At 39.5% G+C, this 7416-nt stretch overlaps 1 long non-coding RNA gene across 1 annotated transcript; it reads right to left on the bottom strand.

The window, feature by feature from the left end:
• Positions 1 to 748: 748 nt before the first annotated feature.
• Positions 749 to 7025, bottom strand: LOC136239787 (uncharacterized). The gene is made up of 3 exons (XR_010693600.1): positions 6892 to 7025; positions 6647 to 6764; positions 749 to 822 (listed from the first exon to the last, which is right to left on the bottom strand). It is a non-coding gene; the product is annotated as an uncharacterized lncRNA (long non-coding RNA).
• Positions 7026 to 7416: the final 391 nt, after the last annotated feature.

Raw genomic sequence — 7416 nt, 5'->3', positions numbered from 1 at the left:
TGTAGACAATGTTGATTCATGGTAAGGGACAATGAGGTTAGTTTTGTTTTCCTCCCAATAACCATGACAACATCCACCCTGTATTGGCAGGATTCAACATGAGTACATAGGATTTTCATGGCATAGTTTTGATATAAAATATTATCACATAACATATTTTACAGAGTGCAGAATAGTTGCGTGTGCAGTCCATGACACCTCAGGGTCCACAAGGCCAGTATGAATATACAGCAGAGCTTTGCTCAACATGTTAGGCAGATGGCGGTCTTTGCCAGACACAACTCTAACAAATAACGCAGTGACAGATTTTTCTGTGTACAAGACTTCTTAGTTGAAGATCTCAACTCAACAAGGACCTTGTCTCATTCGGTGAGGAGGAACCAGAACCGCAAGCAACTGTTAACTATGGTGGTGGCAGACCACTCGGAACAGGTGGACACTGTTATTTTTTTTAAGTCTCCATGAGAGGCAAGCAAGTATGGCTAACAGCCACATGTTCACTGTAGCAAGGGTAGTGACAGACCACCTGGAACAGGTGGACACAGATTACAGGAATACCAAGGCTTTTTCAAAGTCTCCATGAGAAGCAAGCAAGTAGGCATTTGTTCAACAGTTAAGTTGTATCATCCCTCTTGACTTCTCTGCTCCGTCACCTTCAGACCCATCGATGGGTAAACAAGAACAACTTTACATGTATTGTGGTAGACCACTTGGAACAGGTGGATACACTGCAGAAGGAACACAAACGTTTTTGTTTATGTCCCCATGAGAGATGAGCAGTTAGGCACTGAACTATGGTGATTTCCATTGATTCTTGTACAGCTGTAGGAAGTAAAATACTACAGTAAGTACATCTTCATGTAGTACAGAATTGTTACATATTCCCTGTAGTGATATCAGTAGTGATTACATCACAAAGACATCTACAGACCAGCAGGGACAATGTTGATGAACCTTCAACAACAATATACCCAATCACCCTTAGGTCCATTTAGGAACTAACATCACAGCAGCAAAAGAGAAAGAGATTTGGTGAAGTTCAACTTCTTGGGTATGTTTGAATATAATCTATAGCTATAATTAACGTGGGAATCGTTTTGAAAGGAGTACATAGCTACATGTGACGATCGTGAATGCACCTGACAACCCAATTTCTCTTTTACAGATTGAACGTTTTAAGAACAAGGAGAAGCCAAATGATACACCCACAGCAAGTTGTCCGCCCTTTCAAGGTGGTTCAGCACGTGGCGGCAATGATCCACCCAAAAGGGTTTCTGCTGCTCTTCTACCATCAATAAAGGACAAGAACAGTGAGACTTAATAGTCTGGTAATAATCATTTGACGTTACATCACAGAGGTCCAATCATCTGCTACGCAGCGGAATAGGGATAACATCTACTGTGGGGGGCAATGTTGATTCATGGTAAGAGACAATGAAGTTAGTTCTTTTCATGACAACATCCACCGGATTCAACATGAGTATACAGTAGAGCTCGGTCAAGGAGGATAGTTACTGTACACTTAATTTTCACGGTATACAGTAGTTTTGATGTATTATTTAAAATACTTTATAGAGTGAAGAATAGCTACATGTGCAGGCCATGACACCTTACATATAGCAGGGTTTAACCACTCCACAAGGCCAGTATGAGTGTACAGTAGAGTTTGGCCTAACAAGGAATACTGGTTAGGCAGATGGAGTGTAACCTGTTTTTGCCTGATACAACATTAATAAGCAATGCAGTTATCATTTTTCTGTGTACAAGACTTCATATTTGAAAATCTTAACTCACTCAACAAGGACCTTGTTTTGTTCAGTGAGGAGGAACCAAAACTGCAAGCAACTGTTATCTATGGTGGTGGCAGACCACTTGGATCAGGTGGACAGTTATTTTCAAGCCCCAGCGAGGCAAGCAATAGGTTAATCATGGCTACCAGTCAAATGTCGATTGTTGAGTATTGGCTACCAGCCAAACGTCCATTGTAGCAAGGGTAGTGACAGAGCACCTGGAACAGGTGGACACACACTACAGGAATACCAAGACCTTTGAAAAGTCTCCATGAGATGCAAGCAAATAGAGATTCGCTAAAATTACCCCAAACAGTTAAGCTGTCTCAAGGCAGTATCATCTCTTCTGACTTCTCTGCTCCGTCACCTTCAGACTCATCGACAGGTAAAAAAGAACTGCATTTGTAAATATATTGTTATGAATTGCCATCAAATATATAAGAAATTCTGGTATACAAATGTTGCTAATAGAAATCTGTTGGCGTCATGCAATAATCACTCCTCTGTGATTACTCTGCTGTACAGCCCACAAGACAATCTACGAGGATAATTCCACTGACTTAGAGTAAATGAATCTTTGGTTAATTACTTTAATAGAAATGGAAAGTCACCACTAGAGCACTACAGTCCAGTCTAGCATATAAAAAGGGTCCGGATTGTACACTGAGTTGTGCAATAGTTTTTGAAGTAGGTAGATAGAGAGCATCGTCATTAGGCTTCAACGGAGCGGGTGAAAGGACTGCTTCACATATATAGCACACAGACAGATACCAACAATCTAGTCATCTCTTACTACTGTTGCTGAGCTGAGGGAATTAGTCAAATCATAGTGGGTATAATTCTGTCAGTGGTATCTCCTATTGCTATCAATGGACAAAATCCACGCACTATTATCCTTCGAGCAATCCAGTACTGAAGTAGATCAGTGCTAGTGGTATGTGTCTGTCTATCTAAAAGTCATCATCCACAAGATATCACCTTTGTCAGAATTGCCGTAAGGGTATATTTGTTGTTCTTGCTTTAAACGAAGTCATAACAGCTAGTTTGTCTGGATAATGTTCAACGTAACACACAGACAACACCAATGGTACCATAAAGTCTGTTTAACTTAATTAGCTGTCAAAACATAATGGCAAGCTTTATGACAGGTAGACCACAAAAGTTGCAGCTTGCACTGTATTACGTGCACCATGGGAGTGTCATTTCCCAGATAACCTGATTTCAAGGGACAAAAGTATTTACAAATGTGAATTAGTCTACTATGACCCTTACTGCACTGCCACTCAATTGGTGCCAATATGGATGTGGGCAATGAAAAGCGGTGGAAAAATCGGAAATGTCACAAAATGGTTCAAATGATAAATTACAACAAAGAAACATGATAAAACAAATTGGTAGTTCGTCAAAGAAAATATGTACACAAAAATAACTCACTAGAAACTAAGCAAAGAAATCAACCTGCCTTGTAACTACTTTTGCTAATAAAACTGGTGAAAAATAATTTATCTAATGACTGTTACAAACGATGTACAAGACTTTGAACTCAACAAGACAATGTTTTAACCCTTAAACCCGCATAATCCAGAAAACTGGATTTGATAAAACACGAACAAAAAATGCACATATTTTTGCCATTATACATGCATGGTTTTAAACAGGCATATCTTGCAAAACGTTTATCCAATCTCGTAGAAAGAGATTTTTACTTGGGAAGGCCTACCCTTTGCAGCAGTATATAAACTATCAACAAACAACAAGGAACTCGCGCTCTATGAAACATTGAATCAGCTTGTTTCATTTCACATCTGTATTGTTAGTGTTCTTGCTGGCCATTTTGTCAATCACATGATAGCTGTATATCAACAAAATCACCATCACGGGACGACCAAGATGACATCAAGAAAATGTTTCTACGATGCAGTATGGCCGAGTTATGGCCTTTGGTGTATCAATATGAGAAGGAAGATGAAGAGATAGTTCTTTTGTACTTTAAAGGCATAGAGTGAAGTTCTGGGATGAAAGGATGCAACGAAGGATAGACCCATGTAAAATGAAATTTAACTGTGAGTAACATGGTGTTTGTAGGTTTTAGACAGCTTTAAAAGTTCTTGTTCTATATTAGTTTGTTAAAAGGCTTGTGTATAATCCAGCTTTCTAGATTATGCATTTTCAGTGCTTGCGCTTTGTAAAATGACTGCGGGGTTTAAGGGTTAAAGCAAGAAAGAGCAGCTGCCTTCTATAGAAACATGCATATCCATGGGAAGGAGGGAATATTACCTATAGCACCACCTTGGACAAATTAAGTTATCTTTCCACTACCACTACACCATAGATGTAATAACGCTTACCGGGATTGGAAACAGAAGTTTCGCACGTGATAATTTTATATTGAAACTATACAGTGGGCAGTAAATCCCTATGAAGTTATCCGTGTTTCGCCTTTTCTACTTCCGAGTGTGGCAGATTGTTTCGTACAATGCGTACAGTGGAACTTTCACGAAAGTATTGCATTACTAGAGTATAGATATAGCCAGTATTTTAAGAGTTGAAGCTGGAGTTGTATCGGGCCGTATCACCCGTAACTAGGTGTACAGCTGCATTGGAACACCCCTAGACGACTAGCAAAGCTTAAGTTAGGCCATATTCAGGCTATTACAAGCTATAGCAGTGTTTTATGTGTTAGTGTAGTTGTATTGTAGTTGTATTTGTCAGACTGCTGCTTTTCGGTGGGTTTTAAGACAAAACTCATTTTGTGTTTGTTTCCTTTTGGTACATGCGTCGCCCAGACAAAGCAACAAGCCATTTTGAAATTCAGTATGATGACTTCCTTCTGCTATGCACTCCAAATATTGATACAACACGGCACTGTATTTTCAACTTACAGCAAAGATTCTGGACCCTACCAAATGCCATGCATAGTACAATGAAGTGAAATATTACGTCAGGCGAAACACGGATATCTGTTTGGCAACTTCCGTTTCCAATCCCGGTAAACGTTATATCTATGACTATGTACACACTACGTTACATCATAGATACTAGAACATAATGGATTGGAAATGCAATACATTTTACGGTTACAGGCTCGATACGGTCACGTGATGACATTTACGGGGCACAGCAGCATTTTCAATAGGCACAATACATTTTTGTCGAATTCGCCCAGAGTTTTCTCGAAAACAGGTGGCTTTTTCAATTTGTTCATACTTTTTTTTAGCACTCTCGAAGGTATGAACTTTTCTTTAGTATAGCATGTATCGCTAGACTCGTTTTCACAAAGTCAGGAAAACCCCCACAGCCACTACCGTCATGTAGCCATTCTTTCGCTTCGCTTACGGAAAGTAACTGCTGTACAGTGCTAAAAATAATTATTTTGTATTTATTACTATGTGGCGAAACTGTTCAGCACTTCTAAAACTTCGTATGTAATACGCCCTATGCACTAAAACCCCCACACTAGTTTTTGAACACAAATTTCGCGTTACTTCCTTCACACCTTCGGTTGTACGAAACGACTAACCTTCAGTCACAAACCAATAAATAGCTGAATCCTTTAGCAATGATTTAACGCTTTATAAAACCTGTAATAGTAGTCTCAGTGTTAAAAACAACTGCAGTTTGTACACTTGGTAACGTTGCCATAAGGCCACTCCAAGTCATACCTTAGTTTCTGGTCACTGCCTAACCCAAAAAAGGATGCGGGCGGGCGGATGATCAGGACTTCAGGACTATGGACGTACATATACACCAGTATGTATACTGTGATGACACACTGTATAGTATTATTTATTTATTTATTTATTTATTTTTATTATTTATTAATGCTTTACAGCACAAGTGCTGAAGGTCTGTAGGACACCTGGTCCTACAGCCTTTATTATTTGCTCATTCTTGCTGGTTTAGTTTATTAACCAATATTCTTACGGCATAAGTAATTATGCTTCTGCAAAAATGCACTAAGAAAATTGTTGATGGCTATAGCTACGCAGGGGTGGATCCAACTTCAGCCTAGCTGTAAGTTGAAGAAGAAGAAAAAAAAAAAGGTCATCACCTATACTGAAAATAGCTACCCCTCACCATAGATGCCCTCATCAACTATATTTCCTTATTTATAACTAGATACATAGCTTCCTACGCTGCTCATCAAAAGACTACTGTGACTGCTCTATTAGAGTATCTCGATTTGACTGCTCTATTAGAGTATCTCGAGTAAGAGAGGCTCTTTCAAAAGGGGGGTTCCATGGAACCCTTTGGACCCCCCTGGATCCGTCCCTGCTACGCTGCTACAACTGAGCACAACAATGTATAGTTCAACACAACAATGTATAATTCAACTAAGCACAGCAGTCTCCTCATTTATAGTTACTTTTGCTTTCCAAGTGAAACGTCTCATTAGCTATGTCAGCAAAGTAAGCTGATCCACATTGAAATAATTATAGCTATGCGCATCAGAAACTCTTCATTCAAATCTGAAGTCTTAGCCCACTATACATGTTTCTAGCTATTTATAATCAAGTACAAAACTAGTCAGAAACGTTTTAGTAGTGCGGTAGAGTTAAGGGTATTATAGTGTGAGTGCTGCATTAGCTAGACTCCTTGACTGTTTTATTAGAGTATCTCGCGTGATCGATCTTTTGCAATATTTAAAAAACCAGCATGGTTTCTACTGGCACTTAAGCGCCTGTAATATTAATAATAGTCCTCATAAACTGGGGTTCCACGTTTTCCATGCGGGCGGGTGACCAGAAACTAAGGTTTGACTTGGTGTGGCCTAAATCACGTGACCGTATCGAGCCCGTAATCGTAAAATGTTATTGCGTTTCCAATCCATTATGTATTCTAGTATCTATGGTTACATTTTTGATAACTTCAGATATTTCTGCCCAGTAGTTGTCCACCAGTCCATTTTGAGTTTCTATAGAGCGAACACCATCGCTTCATCTGCCGGCTAGTCCAATAAAGAAATTATCCCACCTAAATAGGACAATTATAACATGTCATTACACTCACAAGGCGTTTTACAAGTAACACTTTTACACATGTGCCGGCCCGCGTAATATTGGCACGCCTGGCATTGATACAAGTTGGATATTTTACTCACCGGCTGATGTTAGGACAGGCCCACTCTCAAATGAAGTACCTAGGGGCATCCGAAATCTCGTCCTAAATAAATAAACACTAAAGTGTACTACTAAACTAATTCTAATTAAAACACACTTCAGCGCTACGCGTCAACACGTGCGATTTCGGTGTGTGTTAATTAGAATAGTTTTTACTGGTGTGGACAAAGCTAACACGACAGACATTCTAAGATGTAGATGATGGTGTGTTTGGCAGGAAAGATCAACTGCCCGTCAGTACCTAACGACTTGAGTACGTTTTATTTTCGCGATGTAAAAAATTTGCGAGTAGTGGTCTCGCGCGTTTTATCGATATAATCAATGATTTATGGCTTTATTTTTACATCTCCGTTTCTCATCAGTTTCTCAAGACGACTTCAGTTTCTATGGGCCACTATGATTCAGGTGATGATTTGAGTGGGTTAACATCAAGCCCTACCCCCAAAGGTCCTCATTTATCAAAAGAGGATTTGACATCTATACCTTGCCCCGGGATCAATGCATAA

Source organism: Dysidea avara, chromosome 12 (assembly GCF_963678975.1).
Source record: "Dysidea avara chromosome 12, odDysAvar1.4, whole genome shotgun sequence".
Classification (NCBI taxonomy): domain Eukaryota; kingdom Metazoa; phylum Porifera; class Demospongiae; order Dictyoceratida; family Dysideidae; genus Dysidea; species Dysidea avara.
This window is presented reverse-complemented; position numbering and strand designations above follow the sequence as displayed.